Genomic DNA, 17,544 nt, shown 5'->3' with positions numbered 1-17,544 from the left:
ATTAACATATATATATATATATATATATATATATATATATATATATATACATGTACAGTATAACATTCATAAATATTGGACTTAAACATGTCTTTAAGACACCTACTGTATGTCCATTTAGGAATGTCTATTAAAGGTGAGCTGTGGTTAGAACACTGAAAACATAAATGTGTATACTATAAGCAATTATATTAGTATGCATTGATATATATATGTATATAGATATATCTATATATATATATATATATCTATATATATATATATATCTATATATATATATATATATAGATATATATATATATATATCATATTTCGTTCACCCATGACTGCTTGGTGCTTGGTATTAATATTTTTCTAATTAGTTGCAGCAAATTTAAATATCTGAATTGCTAATGCTTGTGGCTTCAGTTTATCTCTAATTAGTTACATTCCATGATCTAAGAGTCACTGAAAAAGATTGCATATATGTAGTTTTGAATGCAGTGTGTGTATGTGTTTGTCTGTGGGAGATGAGTTATTTTTTGGAGTTGTGCTAAATTCAAATGCTGGCAACATATACAATAACAATATACAAAACTTTTATCTGACAGTGGGGCAGATGTATTAAGCCTTAACAAGAGATAAATCCAAGGGTGATAAGGAGAGAATAACGTCTGATCTGACCGCTGAACTCTCCTGGCAACTTCATCGTATTCCATCCTGTTACTGCCATCCCAAATCAATTTGATGATGCACACATACATAATGCAATCATCTGCCTAATTGTTCAAGTGATCCAGTTGGTTGAACAAAACGCATTGGTGGTCAACCTTAGAAACGATATGCACTCAAAAGAGTTTCCCAATTAAGAACTCTTCTGTCCTACTTCTTAGACCCTGTACTTTAAATTGTGGCCAATGTGTGAATAAATTTAGTAATTGTTATCTTCGGAGCACTACAGGAGCTTGAGAGGTAGCGCCACTAGGGAAAGTTAAAACTGTTAAGGGTAGGTTAGTGTGGGGGCATCACTTGCCTCATAACACCCAGTGTGGCACATAAAAGCATAAAGCTTGCATTATACATGCTTCCCAGGAAAGGGGCATGCTTAGTGGCTATTTTGCTCCATGGGAGGATTCTGTCCACATTGAGATCTCCTTACTGCTCACTCACTGTTCTTCATCACTACCGGGAGTCTGCGAGGTGCAGGCTGCCCATGGGGAGTACAACAGGAGTATGTCTGGAGCGCTAGGGGCAGTGCTTGTGTGTAGTATACACACCAGCAGCCACTACAGTGAAGGGATGCTGCCCTCCAATACAGCAAAAAGATAGAAGTAATACTGTATTTGGCACTTCTGAGTGCACAGAGAAACAATTATTAAAATTAATATTTTTATTACACAAAACACAACAGTAAATAAATACTACACAAAGACAGCTAAAATAATAAATGCATGCATATACTCAAATATATAAATCTCATATAAAAAGTATAGAAAATATAAGAACAATTAATACATATACATAATCGGGGTAACTCTCAGGGTGCATCAGAAATGTCATGTAATAAAATGTTATGTTGTAACAGTCACGTTACCCCATTACAGTTCTTAGGTACAGATGATCTTAGTATACGGGAAGGAGGGAAGGACAGAGGAAGAATTCCCAGAACTATAAATAGGGCAGGCAGTGTGCATGGTGGGGAGGGCTGTAGAGAGTCTTCTGAAGGGGAGAGGGGAAAGAGGAAGCTAGTAAAGAATTCAAATGGGTCCTGGGGTGAAACTAATCACAATATTAGAGCCATATCTAAAAATAAACATAAATTAATATGCTTACTGGCTAATGCAAGAAGCTTAGTGAGTAAAATCGGGGAGCTAGAAACGGTGATCAGTAGGGACGACTATGACATCATTGGTATTACAGAAACATGGTGTAATGAGTCGCATGACTGGGCATTAAACATGGAGGGATATACACTCTACAGGAAAGACAGGGAAAATAGAAGGGGTGGGGGTGTGTGCCTATATGTAAATAATAACTTAACATCATGTGAGAAATATATGAGCACAGACCTAGAAGAAGACAACTCGGAGACAGTGTGGGCAGAGATAACCGACAATAACAAAAAAACAAAAAACAAAATTATAATAGGGGTATGCTATAGACCACCAAATATAAACGAAAGGGAAGAGTCTCTTCTTTTAAACCAAATCAAACAGTCATCAAATCAGGGTCAGGTATTAATTATGGGGGATTTTAATTTACCCGACATTGATTGGGAAAACAAAACAGGTAAATCAGCAAGAAGCAATGGGTTCTTAAGCTTACTTAAAGACCAGTTTATTACACAAATGGTAGAAACTCCAACTCGTGATAAGGCACTCTTGGACTTAGTATTAACAAATAACACAGACTTAGTTTCAAACACAAAAGTAATTGAACAATTAGGGAACAGTGATCACAATATGGTTTCACTGGAAATCAACTTCAGTAAATTACATCAAAAAGGATCTGCAAAAATACTAAACTTCAGAAAAGCGAAATTTGAATTATTCAGGGAAGCCCTAACAGGAATTGGGTGGGAAACAGTTATGGAGGGAAAAAATGCAGAGGAAATGTGGGATACTCTAAAAAAAGGTGCTTGATTCACTAACTATTGAATACATTACTAAAGTAAATAAAGGTAAATTCAATAAAAAAAAGCCACGGTTGGACAAAAAAGTAAGGTCAGCTATCAACAATAAAACAAGAGCATTTAAATTCTATAAAAATAACTTGAATGAGGAGGCGTTCGCAAAATACAAAGAATCAAACCAAACTTGTAAAGGGGTAATCAAAGCAGCTAAAAGATTATATGAAGAGCGCATAGCCACTGAAAGCAAAAACCAACCCAAAGAAGTTTTTTAAATACTTAAATAGTAAACGTTTAATTAAGGAAAACATAGGCCCACTAACTGATACAATTGGAAAAAGTGTTACTGAGGACAAGGGAAAAGCAAAACTGTTAAATGAGTTCTTCTCATCAGTATTTACTAAGGGAGAGCAGACTGTGGAACGAACATTTACCACAAACGGAACAAATAAGCCAGATCTCATTGTGGATTTCACGCCAAAGGAAATAGTACTGAGGCTAAGCAAACTCAAAACAAATAAATCACCAGGGCCAGATAGGATTCATCCGAGGGTATTAATGGAATCAAGTAATGAACTAGCTACCCCCCTACATTATATCTTTAGCAAGTCACTATCGTCAGCTATAGTACCAAAAGATTGGAGAATAGCAGAGGTAGTGCCAATATTCAAAAAAGGAAAAAAGAAAGATCCCTCTAATTACAGACCCATTAGTTTAACATCAATTGTGGGTAAACTAGTTGAAGGATTTTTAAGGGATGGTATCCAGGAATATTTAGACCATCACCGTCTACTCAGTACTAACCAACATGGGTTCATGCCAAACTAATCTACTAGGGTTCTATGAAGAGGTTAGCAAAAACCTCGATAATGGAAATGCTGTAGATGTGATTTTCCTAGATTTCGCTAAAGCATTTGATACTGTCCCGCACAAGAGATTGATTAATAAAATGGAGAACCTAGGATTGGCTGAAAATATCTGCAGATGGGTAGGGAATTGGCTATGTAATAGAGAACAAAGAGTGGTTGTGAATGGTGCGGTATCAGATACAATACCGGTACTAAGTGGAGTGCCCCAGGGTTCGGTTTTGGGGCCCATTCTGTTTAACATTTTTATTAACGATATTGGGATAGGGTTACTCAGCAATGTATCCATCTTTGCGGACGATACAAAACTTAGCAAAGTCATCAAATCATCAGAAGATGTCACCATGCTTCAAAATGATCTTGCAATTCTAGATGAGTGGGCAAAAAAATGGAAGATGAGGTTCAATGTAGATAAATGTAAGGTTATGCACCTTGGGAGACACAACCAGTGTGCAAGTTACAACCTTAGCGGAGAGGAACTGGGTAATTCCATACTTGAAAAGGATCTAGGAGTCCAAATAGACAGCAAACTGGGATGTAGTGCCCATTGTAATGTAGCTACAAAAAAGGCCAACAAAATTCTGGCATGTATTAAGAGGGGAATGGAAACTAGGGACTCAAGGGTAATTATGCCACTGTATAAAGCATTGGTGAGACCTCACCTCGAGTACGGAGTGCAGTTCTGGGCCCCACACTATAAAAAGGACATCATAGAATTAGAAAAAATCCAAAGGCGAGCAACAAAGCTTATTAGGGGAATGGAGAATTTAAGCTACGAGGAGAGATTAAGCAATTTGGGACTATTTACATTGGAAAAGAGACGTTTAAGGGGGGACATGCTCAACATGTACAAGTATATCAAGGGCCAATATAAGGAACTGTCACACACCCTCTTTTCTACTAGAAAGGAATCTAGAACACAAGCGCATGAGTATAGATTAGAAGAAAAAAGATTTCATTCAGCTAGTAGAAAGAATTTCTTTACGGTCAGAACAGTCAAACTCTGGAACTCTCTTCCCAGAGAGGTGGTAACGGCTGGCTCATTAAATGCGTTCAAGGCAAAGTTGGACAAACATTTACTGGAGAAAAACATCCATGGGTACAAATAAGAAATATAATCTGTATGTAAAATATCAGAACCTACCAAATCAGCAATGGATATCTATACCAGGTTGAACTAGTCTTTTTTCTTTTTTTAGCCTTACCTACTATGTAACCTACTATGTAACTATGTAACATATACCAATTGGTGCTTGATGGTTTCCAGTCAGGATTAATAATAATATATTCAGGTGATGTAAATAGTCCCTTGAAACAATGAATTGTAAGCCACCAACTAGAAATTTATTTATTTATTTATTTCTCCAGCACAGTCTCAGCTGCGCTAATTGGCAAAAGTCTTGCAAAATGACTTGAAACCTTCCAGTATTGTAATTAGGCCAAATAGATATAGATATAGATGGTACTGTCTCTGTTATATAAAAAAACAGTGCCATTATATTACCTCCAATGCCGTAGCTGTAGATGCCAATTCGTGATCGGCAGCAGTCTCCGCTACTTGTAGTAACAGTCAGCTTCAGTTGCACTCCTTGAACTCGCACAGTTCAGTGCAGCGAGCCGGCTTATGATTGACTTGCGGCACCTGCTCTAATCGTCGTCCTGTACTTCCCGGCTGTGAGTCCTTTGTAATTTTAATTGGCGGGTCTCCTCGGCAATGTCCGTCTCCTGCCCTCACCTTGGCAGTGTGTGTGTGGGCTAGCCAGCACTCTGCCACAGCGCGGTCAGCAGATTGTATGATGCCGCTTGGAGACCAGGGTGTGCTCTGATGGAAGATGGCACTTGATGTCGGATGGAAGCAGGGCCGGATTAACAATGGAGCTGATGGAGCTACAGCTCCAGGCCCATTCTCCAAATAGGCCCATTCTGTAGCTGAGGGCCAGAGCTTTCCCACGAGCCCAGCTCCGTGTCGGTAGCCCCCCGGGAACCAGAGATACCGACAGGCAAACCTGGAACGTTTTCCCCATAGGATAACATGGGACCCGCTAATTCCGACCTCCACCCGGTTCCAACGGCTGCCAGTTCCCCCTCCGGCATCACAGAAGCTTGAGGTTGATCTCAGTCGAACCCAAATCGCTGGGCCTTCAATCTGATACCTGGTCCATATGGGTTCATTGGTTCTAGAGATATTGCGGGTAAACCAATTTTTTTTCATTTCTGAAATGTAATTTCATGGCTGTTCATGTTGTTTGACAGATTTCTCTGGAACCAAATGTCCCAGTTTCACGGGACCAAAATCATTTGAAGCCTACATGTAAATCGTCAGTTGGTTTCCAAAGATGTAGCTGGTTGTTTAAAGGGGGACGGAGGTTGTTTTCTCTCCCCCTCACACAAAAAAATTTGATCTTGGCACCATATTCCCGGGTAAATCCCTGCATTTTCTGGTGTGAAAGGGGTATTATTTCAAATAGCCGGGACATGCAGTGCTCTGAATACAGCCAGGCAGCCCCCTGCTCTCTGCCCAGCTGTCAATGGCTGTCATTTCTGCCCGGCAGCGGCTATCCCCCAGTTACCGCAAGCATGTATTCCCCCTTGGCAATGAGCATGTAATCCCACATGGCAATGAGCATGGAACCCCTGGCAATAAGCATGGAACCCCTGGCAATGAACATGTTGGTAAGCAACACTTAAGTAGCATCATTTTTCATAGGCATTATGGTGTTTGGCATAATACGTAATGGAGAATATGGTGTTTGGCTTAACATGTAATGGGCATTATGGTGTAAATTTTTAATGCGCGCCTTCAGCGCGCAATGCCCCTATTTATGAAGCATATTGTGCATTATTGCTCAATCTGTTTGGTATAATATGTGTATGTTATGTGTATTTTGGCTCAATCCATGTGGCAAAATGTGTATTTTGCCTTAATCTGTGTGGCATAATGTGAATTTTGACTCAATCTGTGTGCCATAGTGTGAATTTTGGCTCAGTCAGTGTGAATTTTGGCTCATTCCATGTGGCACAATGTGTAAGAGGCAAGTACAGTATAAGGGGGTTACTATTGTGTTGCATGATTTGTATAAGTGGTATATGGTGTGGTAAATTTAGGTAGCCACATAAAAGGTGCTGAAATGTTGTCTACCAAGTTTCGGCTTTCAGTATTTTTTTTTAAGACTGGAATGCTGCCTTGCCCTGCAAGTATCTTGGAACATCGGTATCCTGCATGTGCACCTTTGGAGGGCACCCGCCAATATATCTCCCTGCATTTTTCTTATGCCAGCCCCCTGCCTTTTCCAGGCATATATAATTAGTTGAAAGTATTTACACAAATACAGACACACCCATGAGCAGACCACCCAAACAGAACACTGGTCACGCCCCCCACATTATTAGGTGCTGGCCGCAACCCCTATTATTGTGCATAATAGGCCATTGATAATTTTCAGCTCCAGGCCCATTTAGACCTTAATCTGGCTCTGGATGGAAGCTCCTTTGAAAACGCGTTTCGCCACGCACAGGGCAGCTTTATCAATTCAGGCCCATGGGGATTGCACAGGTTTGCACAGGTTTCACTCACTGTGAATGATACTACTTCACTGGTATATCAGAGAAAATACGTTTTAACTCTCTAGATATATATTGCAAAGAATCTTCAATAGTGAGTATAGCAAATTGCAATGAGTATAAGAATGACCATTGGTGCTTCCCTCGAGTCAATATATCAAATCTGAAATTGGATGCACTCTTATGTAAACAAATCTAAATTTTAACATTATTGATGCTGTATGAAAAAGAAGCAACCTAACAAATATAAACATATACATTTGTACAGTGTGAACAAGACTGACTTGATGGACAGTTATCTTTTTTTAACCTTAGCAACTATGTTGCTACTGTTGTGTTTATATTTGTCATGTGGGATTTTTTAATTGCCATCAATGAATGTTGAGTTTTATATTTGTTTATGTAAGAGTGCCCCACAAAAAAAGAGTCTTCTTATCCTTCCCTTTTTCAAAGTTCAAACTGTCGTCAATGAGAAGCATCCACTAACAATAGAACCAGTCTGTATTAGTGTACATTCCTATTTATGACTGCTTTGGTTGTATCTGGTAACTTCACATACCCAGTGCCCGAGGGAATCCGATTTATGCTTAGAAGGTGATGGATTCTTATTAGGTGCCAATTCAGTTGCTGTTTATAATAGGGGCACCACAGTAACTCACCCTTTCACATGAATTGCTTTTTCAAATATCACAAGAGATAGGACATGCAGGCCAATTCCTGCACCAGCCGAATGGTGCTCATATTTTGGAGATCTTGGGTGTTGAGATGTAATTATGTGGCTGGATGTATGGCTAAGTCAGGTACACCAGTGTTTCTCAGTTTGTCCTCAGTGTCCCCTAACAGTGCATGTTGAGCTCATCAATGTCACAAGTGAAATAATGAGCTCCACCTGTGAATCTTTTCAAATATATCAGCCAGTAATGACTACTACACTTGTGCACAAACTAGGAAATCTGTAAAACGTGTACTGGTAGGGTTCACTGAGAGCTGGACTTGGGAAACATTGAGAATCACTAGATTGAGAGTACCTATGTCAGCATCACTGAATGATTGTCAAAATGAGGGAACATGAGGGGGAGAATTTACTAAATCTTTATAAATGAAAAGAGGTGCTGTTGCCTATAGCAACTAATAAGATTATGTCTATCATTTTCTAGGATGCAGTAGAGAAATGATAGACAGAATATTATTGGTTGCTATGGCATACATCACCTCTTTTCATTTAAAAAAAGTAGGTTTATTTACTAAGATGGGAGTTCTATTGAAGATGGGATGTTGCCCATAGCAACCAATCAGATTCTACTTTTTATTTATATAGCACCTTCTAGAAGATAATAGATAGAATCTGATTGGTTGCCCATAGCAATATCCCATCTACAGTAGAACTCCCATCTTAGTAAATAAACCCCTTAGACTTTGGTGTGGTTACTAGTAATACTACCAGTGCTATCACTACTATTACGCCACTGTGGCTCTGTAAAGTGCAGCACTGTGTAAATAAATGTGAATTATAATAAGTAAATGTGTTCAAAATACATTGTAAGCTGAACAAAAATCAATTTAAAATTTACCTCTAAACAAATTCACTTTCATACTAATAACATATTGTTCATCTAGCCATTCAGTCATCTAAACATAAAACATCTGTATTTAAAAAAAAAAAAAGTTTAATGCTATAGTACAGACATACTGTACTATAGCATGAAACATTACAGGATGTATACTAACTTTCAATATTAATTATTACGTCCATCATCTGTGATAACAAATTTTACTTCATGAAATTTTGATGTCAATGTAATATAATTCCTTATGATATAAGACCAAACTCATATGGGATGCGGTTGGTCGACCTAAGGACTGCAAAGTCGACAGGGGTCTAGGTCGACATGGGACAAGGTCGACAGTTCATTAGGTCGACATGGTCTGGGTCGACAGTCAAAAGGTTCGACATGGGGTTTTTCACTGTTCTTTTGAGCCGACGTGCCGACAGGCGTATTTCATGCCCTACTATCCACTAGGGAGAATAAAATAGAGTGTCGAACGCAGCGAGGCACCATGCCCAAAGCATGGCGAGCACAGCACACTTACAATTGTGTCCATGTTGACTGTGTCAACATTCAGGTAAAAAAAACAGGGAAAACCCCCGTTTCGAACTTTTCACTGTCGACCTAGACCATGTCGACCTTATGCGTGTGTCGACCTAAGCACCTGTCGACCTTGTCCCATGTCGACCTTGCAGTATGTCGACCTAGTGGTGTTGACCTAATGACTGTAGAACATCTTTAGGTCGACCATTCATTTATTTATAGTTTCTTATATAGCGTAGCAGATTCCGTTGCGCTTTACAATAGATTCATTCCATACCCTCATATTACTCAACAATTTATATTCTGAATGTCACGGATTCTGTATAAATCACTGTCATGACTTATTGATTTATAATAATGAAACTGTACAAAATGTATGTTTGTAAACTGTTTTATTGTATAACATAAAGAGCCTTAATGAAAACTTTTTTAAATTAAAAATAAAAAAAAAATAGTTAAATAAATATACAAAAAAGTATGGCATATTCCAGTAATATTAGAAGCACAAGATTGTCTGCACATAAAGGTCATTACAGTGCATTCTGTGGAAATTCTTATATAATGCTTCCTATAATTATTATCACCAAAAACCTAATTCACAGCAAGTTGTGCTCATTAAAATATTATATCACATTATCTTTGCTAATTGTCCGCCCATTTATGTGTGACCATACTGCACATTAGTGTGACCTACTGTAGGTATTGCAGATTATCTTTGGTTACTAGGATATTTAAAACTTGAATTAAACTATCCTCATCTGCTTAGTTACAAGATGGGCTTCCTGTAATTACCTGCTAAAGTTGTGTCTAAAACATCATTGAACTTTCGTCTGTGTCTAAATGGTATTGAAATAAAACAATTATCAGTGTGTTCTTCATATGAAGCTTCGTCCTCCAGAGCAATTGAATTTCTGAATATAGAATCTATAAATGGAAGACTGAGGATACATGCTTCATTCTGCATTGTGTGCAACCTGTTATGCATCACCCGGACTACGCTGCTAATTTAGATATCCTATTTTCATCCCTAGTACTTAGTCTCATCAAATATCTCACACTTTGTTCTCTTCCATCTTTACTGAGGGGTCAGTTTATTTTGTATTGCATTTATAGCCATATACATACCTGGATGCTTTTCTTTTCCTATTATCTAGCCAACTGTAGGCACATTTACATTTAGGCTGGGTACACACTGTCATACGTTGGTGGACTTACATATATACTTACCAATAGGCCTCCGATCACAGCCGGACAGATATGTTAATTTGTCTGCCCAGCTGCAACGTCATCCTCCACTGACCTCCCATACACACAGACAGATGTACAAATATATCTGCAGGCATATCGTGCATTGTTCACAGACATGTTGGGTGAAATTTAATAGGGTCCGAATTTGTGACTTTTGCGATAAAATCTCAAAAAACGCGTGAAATCGCACATTTCCCACAATTCGCACATTTTTTAGGGTGCGATTTGAGGGGAAATTTGCACTTATTGCTGTGAATTCGCTCATTTTGAAGTGTCGATTTTTTTTTTATATATATATATATATATATTCTTTATTTTGGTTTTAAGTGCAAAAGAGACATTACATTCATTTATGAATACAGTACGTTAGACAGGTTAATTTTAACAATAATATGAACAATGTGAACCATTGCAAGTCAATAAATCTTAATGATGTCTAAATAGCATGAAGAACAAAAAGTAAAATAAACGTTTCTTTCACTGCCATTGGGTCTAGTCTATTTATTTTCTCTACTATCTTAATCTACTATAGAACGTGTCTGGGGGGAGACAGTACAAGGGGATGAAGAGGGGAGGAATAAGGAAAGGAAAGAAAAGGAAAATAAAGGAGGGGGGAGGGGGGGGGAGATGTGTTCAGAGTCAATTCAATCAGGTTGGGCGGAACTATTGGTTCTATTGGTTGAAGTGATCTAGATCCCTCTATCAGGGTATTTATATAAGCAAGGCTGCAGATTATAATGTGTTAGCCGTGACCTGACCCTTGTACAGTGCCGTCGACTTAAACTCAAGCCATGGTAGCCACGTGGCTAAAAGTGTTGATTTTTAGCCACGTGGCTAAAAGTGTTGATTTTTAGTCACAGTTCAGTTCGCATCCAGATGTTTTCCCATTATAAAGTACACAAACCACAAATTTAATGGGATGCAGTTTTTAATAAACGGTACTAAAAATTGCCAAAAAAATAGACAGGTGAATTTGACAGAACCATGTACAGGTCATTGATATCTGTGCATGGTTCTATGTTAAAATATGTATAAAAGTAAAATTTAAAAAAACTTCACCTCCTGAGCATAACCAGCCCCGGGCTCATTGAGCCGGATCTGGTTCCGAAAATATGGGGGAGAACAAGCGTATGTATCCCCTGAATTTCCGAAACCAGCCCCGGACTCTTGGACTGGTCCTGGTTCCAAAAAAATGGGGGTCCTAAAAACTGGGGGGTCCCCCATATTTTGGACTTAGCACCGGGCTCTAACAGCCCGTGGTGTCATGCCACAGCTGGGGGACACTTTTTACATAAGGTCCCCCGGCCATATCATGATCACCATGGCTGGTCAGCCCTGGACGGGGTACCTGGAGGAGTGGGGACCCCCCCAATAAAGGGGTCCCTCCAGGCTTCACCCATCCAGGGCTGAAGCCCGGGGCTGTCACCAGCTTTCGTGTAGGGTGGACACCAGCCTGATACGTTACAATCACACAAAAAAACATGATGTCACTGCTTTAGATGCACTAAGCCCTGACTGCCTGACTGGCTGTAGGCGTCTCCATGGAGACGTCTACAGCCAATCAGGGCAGAGTGCATCTAAAGCACTCTGATAGCGTGATCCTCCACTGTTAGCACATCAGAGGCAGCCGGCTCACCCTGCAGTCAGTGCAAGGTGAGCTGCTGCAGGTGAGAGGGGAAGGCTCTACGCTGGAGCCTGGTTTTGTAAGTATGGTGTAAAATTAAGAGGTGTGTGTATTAAACTTGTAGTTTTCTCTGTGTCTGTGTTTTTTTAACATTCTATTTACAGGTGGGCTACATGTCCCAGCGGGCCCATTAATGCCACCACACATAGACGCCGGTCTCTCATCAGAGAACACTGGCCCTGACAGAATGCTTAGCACACAGCACTGACTTTCAGCTGTGTGCTGAGCAGTCTTGCTGAGCGATCTAGCATCAGTCAGCATGCTCAGCTGCTTCTCCCCGTGTGTAAGCCCCTTAAGATGATCAGATTTGCTTGGCTAATCAAAATGACTACAAATGAACCGGTTCTTCTTTCATCCTACTACACACCACCAACCTCGCTATAAACTATATTGTATTTTATTTGCATGCAAAATTGTTGCACGGGACACCTAGGGCCTTATTCTAGTTCACTCTTTCTGACAAAATCCTTCTTAGATGGACAAAACCATGTGCACTGCAGGTGGGACAGATGTTACTTGTGCCAGTAGTTAAAAGTTGTTGACCCTCTACTAATTGACAATTAGACAAGATTAGAAGAATAAAGGTATTACAGATAGAGAAGTTATTACATAATGTGTGAAAGAGAATAGTATATAAAAAGGCATCGAGTGGATAGGATTTACATTCCTCATATGCTCTAAAATTGTACTGAACTCTTTTCTCTTTTCATGACCGGTATGAGAGCCGACCATTAGCAAGAAATGCATCCTGCAATGCTTATATAGTATCAGGAGCACCTTGCAAGAATCGCCGGCACTGGAATATGTCATCTGGCTATCTATAGGTCAAAACCCGGGTGGACCCCACTCTCTCATTTTCCCTCCACTGTTTGTTACAAGAGGGAGAAAAGCAGAAGTGGAGTCTCGCTGGCAGGGGTGACCACTGCTATCTGTATAGTAAAAATCCCCTTTTTTCTCCTTTATGTCAACATTTCATAGCGAACCAAAAAGCCGATTGTGATCTACTGGAAATACCTTGCAATGCCTAATATGGCAACAGGGTTGCCAGGGGTAACCACACTGGTATGATGGTTGGCAATCTTATCTACCTCAGTCATAACCCTGGGACAATACACTCTCTCATTCCCTTTCCTCTGCCCCCTTGGCATGAAGGGTGAACAGCAGAAGTGATACAGGCCCAAGAGGGTTGACTATCCATCATTCCATTTTGTCTAAAATCTTGAGAAAACATCACGTAGTGGAACAAGGTTTATGCGTACTGAGATGGTACAAGAATAATGACCGATGATTTAACCACACAACCAACCCGAGTCAATGGGTAAGAAGTGGCTGGACATATGATGGTCATTTTTTCACAATTTTTCACAAGTATTTTTCACAAATATTTTTCAAAAATATTTTTCAAAAAAATCTTTTTTATAGATTTTTACATTTCTTCATGCTAAGCAATGTACTGATCCGCATTCTTTCATAAGTTTTAGAATTGTTTGAAGAACTGCATCCTAGTATATAAAATATGGATAGTTTAAATTACTTATAATTTCGCGGTGTGTAATAACAAACAAGAGGTGGTCCATTATTTTAATGATGATCAAAATAAAAGTTAAATATTAAAGATTAGTCACAGTACACATAATATTTTGGGACGCAAGGGTGCCCCCAAACTGAGTTTTCTTTTTTCCTCTTGTTCTCTCTTGAACTAACAGTCATATTTGACCAATTCCAAAACTCGGGGTGCACCACTGACTGTCACATTTAACCCAAGAATATATCTAAGGGCGTGGTGACTGATTTTGAGTTAATACTCATATAGTCAGTAGTCCCAAAATATATAAATTAGACCATAATTAACAATTATTACAATATAGTGCTCAATAAGACTGGTGCGATCTCCATCCCATTCCCCTTTTCCCTCCATATACATGCCTTCAACAAGTTGGCAGGTATAACGATGCCAAACCTGTCTACAACTTCCTTCAGAGGCAGAACTCTGGGAGGCAATGGAGTCATCTGCCGCCGGGCTCCTGCTCCCAAGGGGGCACCTCTCCTCCCCTGTGGGTTTAAATTCATTAATTGAAAGCCATTAATATAGCATCTGTGGCTGAGTTCTGAAATATGTGTTCTCTGTCTTTCTCTCTATCTATCTATATATAGATATATATTTCATAAGATACATTTTATATTCAGACACTGGTGACACAGGATCCTATCTAAAGTGATCCAGGTCACTGCCCGTTACCTGTTGAATATTTCATTCGTATTGAAAATTGTTTTTTTTTTCCTGCTGGAAAAAGGAGTTATTCCTGATATAAAAGTTATCCTAAAACGGGATCCATCACTTAAACCTATATTCAAAAGGTTTGGAAAAAATGTCCCCTGATGAAGTCATTTGTATGACGAAACGCGTCGGGTATATGTTTCTTGGAAGATACGAAATATGAAGCTTGTGTCTGGAGAATAAATTACGTCTTTTAACAAGTTTTAATTTGTTGTGTCTACCTTAATATATATAAAAGGTGGTAGACACCATAGAGCGCACTCTATACTCTTTTTCCATATATATATATATATATATATATATATATATATATATATATATATATATAAAAAATATAAGATTGTGTGTGTATATGGGGGGGAGGGGGCACCAATATACATCTTTTCTCCAGGCAACTGGGACGAATTTACGCCACTGACTTCCTTCATGCCTTTAAACCTGTTTTTGAGTTGTGCATTAAATCACATCATGTGTGGCATAGAACACATTAACTCTAAACGCATCTTCAGGGTCTTTGAAAGGCTCGTGTTTGGCCAAATCGTCAAAGAATTTTATAATAGGATGTGAGCGTTTTTTGTAAAAACTGGCCTCAATCTTCCAAGTTTTTGCTAATGTCGCAGTTCCTCCTTTGTTCGCTGAAAAAGATTTCTTAGTTCTGTCATGTCATTGGTAACCTGTGCCGGAAAGTTTACAGATTTTGATATGTCTGCATCTTTTGCCTGAAGGGACTTCGAAGTTGACTGAACTGACTTCAGGACCTTGTACCAAATAGCAAGTATGAAAACAAATTTAAAAGATTCCATGGCTTTCTTTAGGCCACTTGCCTCATCTTTTTCATCTTTTTTTCCTTTCAAAATGTTCTGTGTTAGTGCCTTCATTACTGCAGCAAATCTATGCTTCACTGCCATTACAGCATCAAACCTACTAGCCCACCGAGTAGGACACAACTTCTTCAATGTCACATCCGGATAACCCTCTACATTCATTCTTTTAAATTCATAGTACGGTTCCAGAAGACTCCAATGATTAATGCTTGCAGCTAGAAAAGTGTACAACTTCTGCAAGACGTCAAAGAACTTTTGAACATCTTGATTTTCTGCTACAGCATCATTCACAACCAAATTGAGATTATGTGATGCACAGTGGACATACAAAGCATTTTTTTCTACCTTTTTGGTGTTAGCTTGTACACCATTGTAGATGCCACTCATTGCTGCAGCTCCATAATAACCTTGGCCAACACATTTTGACACATCAAAGTTTTTTTTGTTTTAAAGCATTCAGAATTTCATTTGACAGCCCCAAGGCAGTTTGATCAGTGATCAGTTGAAATCCAAGAAAAGTCTCTTTAATTAGTACTTCTGTTGGTCTGCCACTCTAATCCCTATTTACAGTTAGATATCTGAAAACTTCACTCATCTGATCACACTTCGATATGTCTTGCGTCGTGTCCATAAGGATTGAATAGAATGGTTGTTCAGCTAGCTCATTGACCAATGTCTTCTCCAAATGTGAGGAAAGTACCTGAATTAACTAATTTTGAATTATTGGGTTTAGGAACTTCACTTTATTCTTATCAGCACCATCAGGATCCTTCCCCAAAAGTTCATTAAGTACAGGGTCGAATTCAGCTAAGAGCTCAACAAGTGCAAGAAAATGTCCATTATGCGTATGCCCAACAACTTCACGATGACCACGGAATGAAAAATTACCAACTGCCAATGTTAATGTTACACTTCGCAGACGATCCAAGACTTTCTCCCAAAAGTTTTTCTCATTTTGTATTCCTTTCTCCAATTCCTTGTCTATTCTTCCATGCAATTTCCATTGTTTGAACATGCAACAGGCACTTGTATGTATGACGCTGTGTTCGTGATCCATCAGTTTTCGAGACAGTCCCTTCCAATCTCAAATTCCTGATACCCAGATTTCTTGGTATCCTTTCCTATTACGGTCCGCAAACAGCCAACAAGGTTCACAGTACACTTTGTTTAATGTTGGAGAATAGCATAGCCAAATTCTTGGCATTTTCAATCCACAATCTGTCAGTATGTCATAGTAAAACTTTGTAAAACTTCTACGGTTTTCATCTCGTGGAAATGGCCCACAGGTCTGCATGATCCATGTTCTATGATGAAAGCTTTAATGTCTGGATCAATAATGTTTACAGGGTAGTGTGCTCTGTCTGTGGGATTTGATGCAGTAACTGGTAATTGATGCAGTAACTGGGATTGTCATCCTGGAGAGGATCTGCTTGTTCAGGAACGTGACTAACTTCTATGTGGCTGTCGGCTGGCAGCGGCAGAAGGGTGTCTTCATTATTAATATTATCTGTGTTTGTTTGGCTGTCAGCTGTCGGCTGGCAGCGGAAGAAGAGTGTCTTCATTAGTAATATTATCTGTGACTAAGTCCGTTAATACTTCTTCATTTTCTGAGTGTGACACCAATGTGGACGTTGAAGGGACTTCCGTACATTCTGTACTTGGAACAGTTTCCACATTTTGTGAACCTGAAGGTGTATGTACTCGTGGAAGAAACCTATCCAATTTGGGTAGTTTCTTAACAGCTTCTTATTCCATCTTGCGTTTTTGTCTAATCTGCGCTACACTCAGTTTTTTGCTGATGTGTGACATTTTCTATCTGCTTGAAACTTCAGGACAGTGCAACCCTGCAACTGGTTCTGCTGCTGTCTGCAATATCAGACCAGAGATATTTTGTAATAATCTGCATAAAGTAGCAGATTAAAGGAGAATATTGTACAAAAATATATAAAGTGTGGCTAGTTCATATTAAAAAGTGAGGTGTGGAAAACACTTACGCGCAATAGCTGCTCAATGGACTGCTTTGAGTGATGTGTATCCCCAAAACACACAAAGAAATACAGTACTGCACATGAAAACACCAATACAGCCCCCAACGGTGATATTATTCCTTTTCTCTTACAGGTTTTTACCCAAAACAGAAAAAGATAAAGAAAAAACAGTATACTACTGTATATACAGGTCAAGTATCCCTTTATCCAGATATCTGTTACCCAAAATGTTCCTTAACCCCTTCCTGACACAGCCAGTTTTTGCGTTCCTGACAGAGCCATTTTTTTCAAATCTGACATGTTTCACTTAAGTGGGGATAACTTTTTTTTGCTTTTACTTATCCCAGTGATTTTGAGATTGTTTTCTCGTGACACATTGTACTTCAAGTTAGTGGTA

Source organism: Crinia signifera, chromosome 2 (assembly GCF_055691185.1).
Source record: "Crinia signifera chromosome 2, ASM5569118v1, whole genome shotgun sequence".
NCBI lineage: Eukaryota > Metazoa > Chordata > Amphibia > Anura > Myobatrachidae > Crinia > Crinia signifera.
The sequence above is the reverse complement of the archived record's forward strand: the minus strand, read 5'-3'. Positions refer to the sequence as shown.